The sequence below is a fragment of the Prionailurus viverrinus genome, chromosome D4, assembly GCF_022837055.1.
Source record: "Prionailurus viverrinus isolate Anna chromosome D4, UM_Priviv_1.0, whole genome shotgun sequence".
Lineage (NCBI taxonomy): Eukaryota > Metazoa > Chordata > Mammalia > Carnivora > Felidae > Prionailurus > Prionailurus viverrinus.
Window position 1 is genome coordinate 46,851,879 of NC_062573.1, and position 15,059 is coordinate 46,866,937.

A 15,059-nucleotide genomic window follows, 5' to 3' on the forward strand; every position below is an offset into this window, starting at 1 on the left:
CCTATCTCCAAATTTCTCCTTATGGTGACAGAAAATTAAACTTTTATCTTGTTTAAGCCGCTGCAATTTGGGACAATCATCAAGAATATTTTTCATCTGTGTCCTGAGTTAACAGGCACTTATACCACGTGGGGTGGTAAATAGTATTATCACAACAATTAGGGAAGTACAGACAGTATGTAATCCAGAGAAACTACACAGCTTGGAGGGAGGGTCGAGAAAGGCTATCTGAAAGAAACAATGGCAGAATAAAACCTGAAAAGGGGAGAAGCTAAGTAGGGAAAGGGATTAATGAGGAAAGGGTTTTCTAAGTCCCCACACTAAATCCAGTTTCTGCAAAGACCAAGAGATGAGAGGGAGTGAGGCCATAAGAAGAACGCCAAGTAGTTTAGTGTGGCTGGAACAAGAGTGTGAAGAGGGCATGGGAAGGGAAGAAGGAGCAGTGGTCTGCCTAAGGCCTGTGGCTGCCAAGTGGTAGAAGGTCATTGTCCACATGACAGAAGGCAGGCACCTGACCTTCTAGAAGCCTCTCTCCCAGCCTAACTCGGAGAGAAACTTGTATGAGGTAGCAGTCATTGGTCCTGATCATGTCTCTGAGCAGGGGAACTGTGCTCAGTTTAACCAAGTCGCTCACCTCTTGGGTTTCCATTTCCAAATCTGCAAAACAGGCTTCATAATAATGGGGTTTCACAAGGGGTTGTTGAAGAGAGGCTGTAATATCCTACAAGTGAGGAACATAAAGATGCCATGTTCAACCCTCACATCTTACTGATAAGGCACACGAGCCCCGGAGAAGTCATCCCAGCTACATGGAGAGAGCCGACCCTGGAATTTTAGCTCTTCCAGGGATCAGGCTGTTTTTCTTTCCCTGCAAAGAGCTGAGTGTTATGCACATGAAGTGGATGGTTATTGTTCCTGCCAAAGGGAACACAGCAGAGCAAGATGATAGTTTCTTATTTCAAGAAACCTAGTACTTGAAGGTGCTTGGAATAACACATACTTTAGAAACTAACTAAATATTTGGAGTGTGTTTTCCCATCCTTCCTTTCTGCTCTGAAAGCAAAAACAAGTCTCTGTAATTTGGTGAGGGGGATTGAATTAGATAAAGGGGAAAATCGAACTCAGTAACCGCAGATGTGAAAGTGCCCCAAAGTATTTAGATCAGATTCACATCTTTGGAGGTAACTCTTAAGTTTCCACTGAATCACTGAGAAAACACAGCCAACCCGCTTTGGTGACTTCACAGTTACTCTCTGAAAAGGTCACTGTAATCCACCCTGTCCATTCCATAAACTAGCAACTCTGGAAGCCCTATTAGGATGACCGTTATTTGGGGGACTACCGAGAAGATCCATAACCAAATAAAATAATAGTATAGTAATGACTGTTACTTATGGCAAGTTGTTCCATATTTTGCTATGTGCTTGTAACCACCTTGAGGTATGGGAAGTATTGTCCTCACTTTCCAGATGAGGAAACTGGGCCTGTTACCTCCACTGACTTCCTTCACATCCAGTCAGTTATCAAGCCCTGTTGGATCACAATGTCTCCTTCCATAGGCCTTAGTTTTCCCAGTGCTTCCTAGAAAACCCGGGGCCTTCCACTCTCTTCTTCCCAGTTGTTCTTATCCACCCAACACCCTCCATTCCCAGATCTATGTGGGATACTCTTAGGTATCCCAGCACACCGCAAACTCAAAATATCTAAACCAACAGAACTTGTGTTCCCTTGCAAACCCCCCATCATCTGAACTTTTTTCTTGTGAGCCAACTGCCCAAGACTGAACTGTATATCCTACATTCCCCCCTAAGAGGTCTATTTACAGACTCCTACATATGCCTTGCACTTTCCACCCTTGCTCATGCTGTTCCCTCCCTCAGGCTCCACTGAAAGTCCACCTTATCTCTGAAATCTTCCCTGATCTTCCCAAGAAGGTACTTCAACATGTGTAGGAAAATAAAAGAACAAGGATGTTCCCTACAACACTGTTTCTAACGGAGTGAAAAACCTCATAAAATTGGGTCCAACTGTTGATTAGTAAGAGACATTAGGGTATATACATACAATAGAATATTATACAGCAAGTGAAAAGTAAAATGAAGATAAGATATATCTCTAAGTACTGATACAGTTTGGAGAACAATATGTGTACTATGATTCGAGTGCATAAAAATGTTTCTATACGCATAAAAATTCTGAAAGCCTTCCACAAAATTCTTAACAGTGCCTGTCTCTGGGATTAGAGACAGAGAAGTGGAAACTTTACTCTTTTTACTAAATATATTCCTAATTTCTAATAATTTTTATGGCAGTGAATTACTTTTGTACTAGAAAACTTGCCCATTTTGGAAAAAATTTTTTTCTCTTTTGAATTGTGTACAGCCTATAGTATACCTGGAGGGTCTGAATATGTCTTACATGTCTCTTATCCCCCAGGGCATGTAGCCCGCTGCCTCACATGTCAAAAGTTGTCTTAAATTGGGATATTTTCATTGGGTATAACACACTGACATAAGAAGATTACATTTAAGAAACCCTGCTTCCTGGCATTTCCTCGTATATATTGTGGATGCTCCTGACACATAAACACACACACAATTCACCACCACCACCTTCACACACACGAGTAGAAACGAAACAAGGCAAAGAATGCATAACCGTTCTTCACCGGGAAAACCTGTTCATCAGATTTAGAGAGAGAAGCTAGACCACTCAGAGATCTAAAATAAGGAAGGATAAATGAGGACGAATCTGTTGATTCTCACCCAATCCCTGTTTTCTCATGGTTTTCAGGTTTTAAAATGTGTCTTGAAGATACCGCCTTATAACCAGAGTCAAAATCTATCACCAAGATAAAAGAAATGGTTTAAAGTGTCAGTGAAGGGATGGGAATGTATAGCCTTCTGCATTTGCCTCTCCCTGCTTGTTTGTTTCTTGGGAGCCAGTGTAAATAATTTAGACTGCCGAGTTGTATTCTTGAATATCTGTCATTGTGGCAAGGTGTGAAACACAGGCAGCTGGAACATCTTGTCAAAGGACCTTCTTAGGGACAGAAAACAGGACGTCGACTTGCCCTTCAACAAACAGAGTTTGTGACTGCATGCGTCCTTGGAGACCTGGATGGACATACCAGAAGCAGAATTTCAAAGACAGAAATAGAAATACAAGTTTCTGGCAGTTTGAAAAAGAAAACCAGGCCCCCAAACGATCCACAGATAACAGCAAAGTGGTCTCAATGGCTAGACAAGGATATTAGTGAGTGTTGCCCCTCCAAAACCAGCCTTCCCACCCCAAAAGATATTTTTAAATGTTAGTTCCACTTACACCACACTAGTTCTTGAAAGATTTCAGTTCACCAAAATCGCTTTGTGGGTGTGTGATCTGTGGGGAGACAATACCTAAACATACTCTTCCATTAAGCCTTTATTGACGCCCACTCTGTGCCCATTAGAGTATAGGGTAGAAAAGAAGAAGGTGAGAACTTCCATCATCAAGGAGCTGAGACAAACATGCAAGAGTGTGTAACTACAAACTTAGGTAGGATTCATGCTGTGTGAGATTTCAGAGGATTAGTTCATCAGGAAATTTTTAGATGCCCCTAAAGAGCCCTACAAATGGTGAGAACCCTATTGGACACCAGGGAAATACAAGATGACACTCAGATGCTGTTCTCCAGGACTAGCATCTTCTTGGAGAAGACTTCTTACAAGATTTTCAATGGGAAGCAATGTGAGAGCGACAGTATAGGATAAAATACTAAATTATGAGGTACGAAGAGAAGTAGTAAATTGAGGGTTAGGAAGAAGGAGAGGGGTGCCTGGGTGGCTCAGTTGGTTAAGCATTTGACTCTTTTTTTTGTGTGTAGATTCTTTTCCTTTTTTAATTTTTTAATTTTTTTTTTAATGTTTATTTTTGAAGGAGAGAGACAGAACATGAGTGGGAGAGGGGCAGAGAGAGAGAGAGAGAGAGACACAGAATCCGAAGCAGACTCCAGGCTCCGGGCTACCAGCACAGAGCCCGACATGGGGCTCGAACTCACAATGTGTGAGATCATGACCTGAGTGAAGTCAGTCGCCCAACCGACTGAGCCACACAGGCACCCCTGTGGATTCTTTTTCTTAAATTTTTTTATTAACTTGTTTTATTTTATTCTTTTTTTTTTAATTTACATCCAAATTAGTTAGCATATAGTGCAACAATGATTTCAGGAGTAGATTCCTTAGTGCCCCTTACCCATTTGGCCCATCCCCCCTCCCACAACCCTTCCTGTAACCCTCAGTTTGTTCTCCATATTTATGAGTCTCTTCTGTATTGTCCCCCTCCCTGTTTTTATATTATTTTTGTTTCCCTTCCCTTATGTTCATCTGTTTTGTCTTTTAAAGTCCTCATATGAGTGAAGTCATATGATTTGTGTCTTTCTCTGACTAATTTCACTTAGCATAATGCCATCCAGTTTCACCCAAATAGTTGCAAATGGCAAGATTTCATTCTTTTTGATTACTGAGTAATACTCCATTGTATATATATACACCACATTTTCTTTGTCCATTCATCCACTGACGGACATTTGGGCTCTTTCCACACTTCGGCTATTGTTGATCGTGCTGCTATAAACATGGGGGTGCATGTGTCCCTTCGAAACAGCACACCTGTATCCCGTGGATAAATGCCTAGTAGTGCAATTGCTGGGTCTTAGGGTAGTTCTATTTTTAGTTTTTTGAGGAAATGCCATACTGTTTTCCAGAGTGGCTGCACCAGCTTGCATTCCCACCAACAAAGCGTTTGACTCTTGATTTAGGTTCAGGTCATGATCTCATAGTTCATGAGATCAAGCCCTGCATCAGGCCCTATGTGGACAGCACGGAGCTTGCTTGGGATTTTCAGTCCTATTCTCTCTGTCCTTCCCCCTCCCCCACTCATGCTTGTGCTCTCTCTCTCTCTCAAAATGAATAAACATTTTTTTAAAGGAAGAAAAAGGAGAAAAAGTAGTTGAAGTCTTCAATTCAATCTAATTCCATTCTACACACCTTTGTGGAACTCCTTGCATAGGTAGACACTTAGGAGAGGAAACTGAAAGGACAATTTTGGATAAAATAATTTCTTCCCCTCAAAGCACTTACAGTTTAGCAAGGCAGACAAGATATATGAGTAAATGCAACTAATACTCGATGCTGTCAGTTGAACTTAATATGTCTGGCCCTACTCACTCAGTCCAACAAAAGACAGATAACGAGTTCCAAATCACTTAGGAAGATTTTTGGCAACAAAACAAAATTAAAAAAAAAAGAGAGGAAAAGGAACAAGTAGGAGAAAGAGAAGGAGAGGGAAAAGAAAAAGGAGGAGGAGAAAAAGAAGAAGAGAAGGGAAGAGAAGATCTTGAATCAGGAAGATTTAAAACATAAGAAACTTGCCATTCACGTAACTTCAAGTCCAGAGGTAAAATGATCCCAGGCTGACATTACTTCCAACTATCTGCCCTTCTGTCTTCGTTATTGGCTTCTTTCTAAAGCTAGTTCCACTTGGACAGCAAGGTGGCTGCAGCAGGAATTATTTCTAGATACGACATCAGGTAGAAAATAAGGGACAGTTGTGTTTAGAGGTTTCTCTCCCAGAAGAACCCCAGGAGACTTTTGTTCACATCTCATTGGCCGGAGTCAATGTAGTCGTGGAGCCATGACCTGTACAGTCACCTACCGGGGCTGGGCCCTGTGCTACAGACACTACACATAAGACAAAGCCCCCCTCCTCAAAAACCTCATCCACAATGTAGGGAAACAATAACAGAATACCCACTTACAGCACCATGAGCTATCAGAACACTCAAGAGTGGGGGGCACCTGGGTGGCTCAGTCGGTTGAGCGTCTGACTTCAGCTCAGGTCATGCTCTCACAGCTCGTGAATTCGAGCCCCGCATCGGGCTCTGTGCTGACAGCTCGGAGCCTGGAGCTTGCTTCGGATTCTCTGTCCCCCTCCCTCTCTGCCCCTAACCCACTCGCAGTCTGTCTCTGTCTCTCTCAAAAATAAACAAACATTAAAAAAGAACACACAAGAGTGGTATTTTGCAGGGGTGTGGGGTGGAGGAATGATGAAGGAAACTCATGGAACAGTAAAGGGAGCTGGTGGAAGAGGAGGAGGTTGAGAGATAGAGGAGTAAGTTCCAGAGAGAAAAGTTAGTTCCAAGGCTAGAGGCAGAATCTGAGTCTTGACCAGATCATGTTCTAGACACTGCTGGGAGAGTTATATTCCCAGTGCCTCGTGAACTGGCTGGAAAATATTAACCCTCTAATAAACGCCAGTCTGGCGTCTGAACAAATGAGTGAATTAATGATCCCAGAGTCTAAAACATATCAGGCAGTTTTGTATATCCAGTGGGAAGACTAGAGTTTTTCATGCTGTGCACAGGAGTTAGAATTTCATCTTGAAGATTATGCAAAGTTGTTGGATATTTTACGTACAAGGATGGCACGATCACATTTTGGTTTTGTACAAGATCCTGCTGGAGTGTGCTCAAAGAAAGACCCTAGCCAGCACGATAGGTCAGCAAGTGTCTGCGGAGACATCTGATGAAGAATTTTTGCCTTCCTTTCTTCAGCTCAATGGGACTACTGTTTGCACTACTCTTTCTCTGGTCTTTGCAACTGCTTGCATGTAGTTGCAATGATATTTCCTCACGACCTGCCAGCATCCTCTTAGAAGAGAACCTTCCTGCTAAACAAAAACCCTATTATTAGTTGACCAGCTTCTGGAACAAGGAATTATTTTTTAAGGTGTGATTTTTCAACTTCCTGTAGTGACTGAGCATAGGATTAGCCAAGAGATTTCCTGCCTCCATAAAGGACTCACCCAGTCAGCTCTTCCCTGCTTGCTTCCTATTGCCCCTGCACAGCTCACTCCCAAAGACCAATTGCTGTGAGCTGTCAGTGCCTCATCTATTAAAAAAAAAAAAAAAAGGCAAGGGGGGAATCAAAACCTGATTTAGCCTCAGGGAGTTGTTGAGGGTGAAGAACATTCTGTCTGCTAGGTGCTCTGAACTCTTCAAAAGAGTGAGGAAGGTATATTATTCATGCAAGACAGTGTTTTCCACTCTCCTCACTGGGGAGACCCTCACTGGGGAGAGGAGATGATAGAGCACTGTCCCTCCCACCATCTCTGCATACTCTCACACCAAGCGCAGCCTGGGAGACGAGGAGTGAGGGGGGTGGGGAGGGGACACATTGCCCGAAGCCCAGCCCCGAGAGAAGAGAAGCCCACGGCAGGTGCACAGTACGCAGCCCTAGAGGAAGAGCCCGGCCGCCAGCCAGCTGTGGTCTGGGCCAGGCTCAGAGGCTGCCCACTGTGGCCCAGTTCCTCTCCAGAGCAGAGATCCTCCCACGACTGCCCTCCTCTCCTTAGCATAAGCCGCATCTTAAACCTTAGGTCAGAACTTGAGGCCCATTAGTAGTGAATCACTGGGACTAGAATTCAGTTCAGCCGACGCACAATTGTCGGGGGTAACAATCAGGGTTTTTAACCATCCCGCGTGTTGGCCTGTTTTTCTTTTTGGCGAAAGTCACCACCTGATAGGATTAGAGAAAGCAAAATATTGCAATTCACTGGAGATCACATTTCCCTCTCCTCAACCTTTGCCTCCACTTGCTGCTGAAAAACAAAGGATCAGAAAGGCGACCCCGGTGCTCTGGCCGGCAGAGGAGCAGCGGGGCGCGGCAGGGCAGGGTCGAGCAGGCTCAGCCCCACCTGCTCAGGCGTTCCGCATCACTGGCTGGCATGGAGGAGTTCACTCTGCCACATCAGCCCGGCACTTAGTCGTGCACACGGCCAAACGAGGGCTTCGCCTTCCAGAGGCCGTGCAGGGGCCAAAAGAGTCAGAGTCGATGTTTTTGCCTTGAGGCAAAGATCTCCGGGTGCAAAATGTCCTTGGAGAGGAGCTGGCCTGTGTCTCATGTTCTTCCAGCGGGGAGCGAAAGATCCAGTGTCCTCACTTGTGCTGACAAAAGGACAACAGTCTGGGTCTCGGTACCACGGCGAGCAGCATCCTCACACACACACATGCACAGCCCACCCCCTGGCTTCCTGATTAGGGAAAGGAATTTGATGATCTGTTTTGCGGGCGCCCCAGAATGGTTTGGGGGCATTTCCCAGTTTGTTTCTTCTCCGGGACAATTGTTGGATCTGCTCAGAAGGGAGCCTTACTGGGATATTCAATATCACGCATTTGTTGCTTTAAAAATACCAGTGCCCCAGCAAGAGAAGGTCATGGACTTCTCATTGGCACATGTCCCCAGACGTGGTGTTTTCTTTGTCTTGGAGAATCGCTTAGGTTTAATGGGTGTTGCATACAAAGAATGATGGGAATTTGGTGATCATTTCAAAAAAAAAAAAAAAGTTAAAAAAAAAAAAACAAAACAAAACAGGAGAATTCAAACAAAAACAGGCGATCCTCAATTCTTGCACAGGACCCCCAACAGGCCACTCAGAAGGGTTCTTCTCCCCGCTCAGGAAAACCTTTGGTGGCACCAAGGACCTCGGGATGCCTTCGGCCACAGAAGCCATTCTGTAACCTCCAGGTCCTCCTCTTCCCTCCAGGGCCCACAGAAGCAGCTGTGGGGCATTTTGACTGTGGTGGGAGGGTTCTGCCCTTTCATTTGAGAGGGGACAGAGCATTGATCCGTAAAGGACCCTGGGCATTCCGCCCCCGGCCTTAACTTACCTGGCCTCTACATACTGTTTTTCTTTTCTTTTTGGCTTTTCAAGGCAGCCTGGAAGCATATCCCTCTGCAGGCTCTGATTCTCCTCCTGGTCCAAGCTCCTTAAAAAAGGGGCCTGGCCTTGTTCACCTCTGTATTCCCAGCACTTGGCGTGCCATAAATATAATAATAGTATTAGCTACCACTTAGTGAGTACTTTGCCTTGCACCAAGCACTTTGTAAATATTATCTCTTGCCGTTAAATATGCTGAATCGAATTTAACTGACCCACATAGCTGGAATGGCACTTCTTTAAGGGGCATGGTGGTAACCCAGATGTGGAATCAGAGAGGCTTCCGTTCAAACCCTGACTTTGTCACATCCTGGTCACTTGAAATTTGAAACTCTGGGCCTGAGTTTTCTCGTGTTTAAGTCGGGGGAAAATAATAGCTGCGCTGCCTGCCTCCATAGAGTTGTTGGGAAGAAAATACAAAGAAACATTTGTGGGATATTTCTTTGTAAGTTCTAAAGTTTTTAAAAAATGTAAATGTCCCTACAAATCTAGTGATATCCACAGGCAGATTATACAGTGGGGCTGTCACAGTTTATGAGGAGGTCTGGTATAAGGAATGGTCACATTTCCCAAAATATCTTCCCCGCTGATCTATCACAAATTATTCCCTCTCATCTGGCTCATAATTCCCATGATGGGCATGAGTAATAGCATGGACAGCAAAAGAGGTCGTTGCTAAGTCACTGTATTAGTTATCTGTTGCTGTATAACAGATTAGCCCAAAACCAAGAGTGTCCGTCAGTCCGCGGATCTGTCCCTTGCTTCAACAGTGTTTGGACAGAACAGAACAGGGAAGCCCCTTCTATCAGCCTCTGACCACCCTCCAACCTTTTTTCCAGTCACAACCTTGAGAGCCATTTTCTCGGCCGCCCACTCCCTCCAGGAGCAGCCAACACCTTATTGTGAGCTTAGCTCCTTATTGCCGATCAATCATGAGCTCCCAGATTTGTCAGAATGATTCCACCCAGGTGGAGGCTGCCTTCAGCGGTCAACATGTGTCTGTGGGTGTCCTACACCTACCTTTCTCTGGGCTTCTATTTCGATCACGGCATGGGGCTTTGGAGGATGTGGGCCACTTCTTCCACCAGTTGGCTGTGGAGAAGCTCAAGGGCGCTGAGCATCTCTTGAAGATGCAAAACCAACACAGAGGCCGTGTCCTCTTCCAGAACATGCAGAAGCCATCCCAAGATGCGTGGGGTAAAACCCTGGAAGCCATGGAAGCTGTCCTGATTCTGGAGAAGAACCTGAACCAGGCCCTTTCAGATCTGTGTGCCCTGAGTTCTGCCCATGGAGACCATATCTGTGACTTCCTGGAGACTCACTTCCTAGTTGAGAAGGTGCCCATCAAGAAGATGGACAACCACCTGACTAGCCTCTGCAAGCTGGCTTGCTCCCAGGCTGGGATGGGTGAGTATCTCTTCAAAAGGCTCACCCTCAAGCATGACTGGGGGCCTATTAGACCCAGAAGCCTTTGGAGGACCCCTCTGGTAACCCTGGTGCCAGGGCTTGTGCCTGAGCCTCTCCCTGCAGCCACTAGGAAGATTTTTAACCACCCTGGAGCCCTTTCCCAAGCCTTAGAACCAATGTAAACAAATGAAGCTTTTTGTGGCCAAAACAAAACAAAACAAAAACCCAAAGAACAAATAAACAACAACAACAAAATCCAAATTAACCCAAAGCATAGGTGGCTTAAATCAGCAATACACATGTATCATCTCATATTGTTTGTGTGGGTCAGGAATTTGGAATAGCTTCGCTCAATATTTCTAGTGATACATGTAGTTAAGATTTTGGCTGGGATTGCAATCATCTGAAGGCTTTACTAACCCTGAAGTATTCACATCCAAGATAGTTCACTCACATGGTGCTGGTTGTTGGTAGAAGACCTCAGTTCTCCTTCATATGAGCTTCTCTTTGAGCTGCTTAAATGTCCTCACAACACGGTGCCTGACTCTTAGAGTGAGCAGTCCCCACAATGCTTCTTATGATCTAATTTTGGAGGTCACAGACCATCACTTCCACCACACTTGATTTCTTTTTAGAAAGTAGTTGATCATTCAGGGGCATCTGGGTGGCTCAGTCGGTTAAAGCGTCCGACTCTTGATTTCGGCTCAGGTCGTGATCTCACAGTTTGTGAGCTGAGCTCCACATTGTGGCTCAGCACTGACAGCGTGGAGCCTGCTTGACATTATCTCTCTCCTCCCTCTCTGCCCCTCCCCCACTCACTCTCTCTGCCTTTCTCTCAAAAATAAATAAATAACCTTTAAAGAAAATTTTTCAAAAAGTAGCTACTCATTTGGGCCCACGCTCAAGGGGACAAGAATTAGGCTCCACCTTCTAAGGGGAGAATTGTCAAAGAATTTTTGGATATATTTTAAAATCATTACAGTCACCATGAAAATCCACCTATGATATTGGAGGCTATTAGTGCTCAGCTGGGCTAAGCAGGAAGGGGTATTGAGATGGGGACAAGATTCGAGACCAGAAGAGGTCACAACTCAGGCACAGAGATGAAGGACTCTGGGCTACCAGGTCGTAAAGAAGTTTAGAGAGAGACAGTTGTGAATAGGGAACATTCCCTTGGAGAGCAGTTGCCTTGGTCTTGCCTAAAGGCTTGAACAGAAGTTTTCATCCCAGAACAGTTAGTCCTGGTCTCTTTTTGCTGAATAGCTTAGTCTCCATATGGGCAGGGAACTTACAGAATTACTCCAGGAAAGTTTGGCTGATTTGGGATATGGAGGTGAAATCTTCTGCTTTAAAAGACATTTATTCTCTCGATATAGGTCAGTTCTATTTTCTCCTGGGCCTTGGCCCTGACAAGGGTTGATCAAGGGATTAAAGCACAGGATCATGAACTCAAGAGTCAACAGGGGATAGTCAAAGTGAGCATAACAGATCTAAGAAACAAATCGGAGTGGTAAGCATTGTGGCAGACCGGAAAGCAAGCTACAGATGATTTCACACTAGAAAAAGAGAAATATCTGGACCTCTTAGGAATAATTGGACGTTGATTCTGAAATAATGCAAATCATTAGTATTTCAGAAAACCATCACGATCCATAGGTAAAAATGGATGTTTATGAGAGTTCATTGAACAAAAGGAATTTGGGTACAGGTGAATCTCTCAGCGGCCCCATTACATCCATGAGTATGTTCTTCTGTTATTTCCACAGTTCCTGAAAATGTAGTTTGAGTAGATATACTCAGCAACTGGTAGAACAACCACAGTGGCCCCTTAACTTGCAGAGTGAGGGCTTTTAGAATCAGATAGAGAGTGAAGCACTCCTCTCTATAGCACAGGTAGTCCACCAACAAAGAATTTAAAGTCTCAAAGATGGTGGTCCCTACCACATCTCTAACTGGCCTGTTTGGCTCTGCAAAAGATGGATAGAAAATTATGGGGTATTATTTTAAGTGTTGTTAAGTGATGACTACAACTGAAGCCGCTATTCTAAATGTCGTCTCTTCACCTTGTGGGTCTGCTGGATGGCTATTGATCTGGTAAATACATTTTCTCTATTAAAAGAAGTTTTCTTTTACGGGGCAGGAATAACAATACATATTCACCATGCCAATCTTCAGAACTGCTTAGTTCTTTTGCTTTATGCCATAATTTAGATCAGGGGGATTTTTTTTTAATGTTTAACTTTTTTTTTTACAGAGGTATAACTGACATATAATGTTATATTAGTTTCAGGTGTGTAACACAATAATTTGATATTTGTATATATTGCAAAAGGATCACCACGATGAGTCTAGTTAACGTGAGTCACCATACATAATTACATAATTTTTTTCTTATGGTCAGAACTTTTTTTAAGATTTACTCTCTTAGCAAATTTCAACTATGCAATAGAGTATTATTAGTTATAGCCACAGTGTACGTCACATCCCTAGAATGTATTTATTTTATAACTGGAAGTTGGTAACTTTTGACTTCCTTCATCCACTTGGCCTACCCTCCACCTCCCACCTCTGGCAACCTGCAATCTGTTGTAGATCAGAGGGATTTTTGATCCTCTTAATAACAGCCCACAGAACAGAATTTTGGACTATAGTTTAGATGACATAATGCTAAAAGACCAAGCGAGCAAGCGGAAACAGATATCCTAGACACCCTATAAAACCTATATGTGTCAGAGTTCGGGAGATACATGCATTGGAAATTCAGGGATCTTAGAGACATTTCTAGAAGTTCAGATATCTGTATAGTATCCGAATGTTTCTTCCAGAGTGAAAGAAAATTCACTGTACCATGCATACCTCACCACTAAGAATAAGTGATACATCTTTGGCTTGGCCCTTTTTGGAGTTTGAGGGCAACATATGTCAGATATGGATGTACTCCTCTGCCCCTGTTGCTGAGCAATGCAGAAGGTTGCAAGCTTCAAGTGAGGCCCAAGCAGGAACACCAGCAATTCTGCCACTAGGTCTTCTGATGAATGAACCCAACGGGAGTGCTCTATGGTGCCTGTGCCAAGCCCCGATGGAAGAAGCACAATGGAGAGTTCTAGAGTTTGAGGATGAAGGTTTGCTCTCAATACTCACATTGAGTATATGCTTTCTAAAACTCAACTCACTGAAGTATAATTAACATACAATACATAAAATGTACCCACTTTAGCATAGAGTTGAATGACTTGTGATAACTTATACACCCGAAAAAGTAGAGCTCAGTCAAGATAAGGAACATTTCCACCGAACCAGAATGCTTTCTTGTGCCCCTCTGTACCAATCCCGTGTCCCTTCTCCAGAACATAGCCCCCAGGCAACCACGGATTCTGTCATTACTGATTGGATTTATAGTTTCTAGACTTTTATATAAGTAGAATCAGGCAGGATGATCTCTCTTGTGTCTGGATTTTTTTACGCAGTGTAATGCTTTTGAGAGTCTTCCATTCTGTCATATGGACCAGTGGTATCAGCAGTTTGTTCCTTTTTTATTAATGAGCAGTATGCCATTGTACGAACATACTCCAATTCCTCTTTATCCATTAATAAATATCTGGATTGTTTCCAGGTTTAGGTTCTCATGAATAAAGCAGCCATAAGCATTCTTGTGAAGTCTTTGTCTGGACAAATGTTTTTATTTCTTGCGAGTAAACACCTAGCAGTGCAATTTCTGGGACACACAATTAGCACATGTTTATGTTATTTTTAGATTTTTTTTAATGTTTATTTTTGAGAGAGAGAGACAGAGCACAAGTGGGGGAGGAACAGAGAGAGGAGGAGACACAGATTCTGAAGCAGGTGCCAGGGTCCGAGCTGTCAGCACAGAGCCCGACGCGGGGCTCAAACCCACGAATTATGAGATCATGACCTGAGCTGAAGTCGGACGCTTAACCATCTGAGCCACCCAGGCGCCCCCTATTTAGTGTATATTTCAATTTAGAAGAAACCGACAAACTGTTTTTTCAAAGTGGTTGCACCGTCTCACATTCTCACAAAAAATAGACGAGAGTTTCAGTTGCTGCATATCCTTACCAACATTTGGTATTGTTGATATTTGTAATTTTAGCTATTCTAACAGGTGTATGGTAGTATTTCATTGTGGTTTAAATTTTCATTCCCTGATAGCTAATGATGTTTAGTATTTTTTAATGGGCTTATAGGCTACTTTTTAAAAACTTTTGTGAAGTGTCAGCTAAAATTTTTGTTAATTAGGTTATCTGTCTTATTATTGAGTTGTAAAAGCTCTCTGTGTATTCTGGAAACAAAACGTGTCAGATGTATGTATTGTGAGTACTTTCTTTCAGTACCGTATTAACCAGTGACTTGGGAGCAGAACAGAGCACAATGTGTTAATAGTCATATTTCAATCAAGGAAACCAAGGCAAATATTTTTTTAATATGAAATTTATTGGCAAATTGGTTTCTAGACAACACCCAGTGCTCATCCCAACAGGTGCCCTCCTCAATGCCCATCACCCACTTTCCCCTCCCTCCCATCCTCCATCAACCTTCAGTTTATTCTCAGTTTTTAAGAGTCTCTTATGGTTTGGCTCTCTCCGGCTCTTTTTTTTTTTTTCCTTCCCTTCCCCATGGTCTTCTGTTAAGTTTCTCAGGATCTGCATAAGAGTGAAAACATATGGTATCTGTCTTTGTCTGTATGACTTATTTCACTCAGCATAACACTCTCCAGTTCCATCCATGTTGCTATGAAAGGCCATATTTCATTCTTTCTCATTGCCAAGTAGTATTCCATTTTATATATAAACCACAATTTTTTTATCCATTTGTCAGGTGATGGACATTTAGGTTCTTTCCATAATTTGGCTATTGTTGAAAGTGCTGCTATAAAC

At 43.3% G+C, this 15,059-nt stretch overlaps 1 pseudogene; it reads left to right on the forward strand.

The window, feature by feature from the left end:
- The first annotated feature begins 9,689 nt into the window (after positions 1-9,689).
- Positions 9,690-10,346, forward strand: LOC125149869 (ferritin light chain-like; annotated as a pseudogene).
- The last annotated feature ends 4,713 nt before the right edge of the window (positions 10,347-15,059 follow it).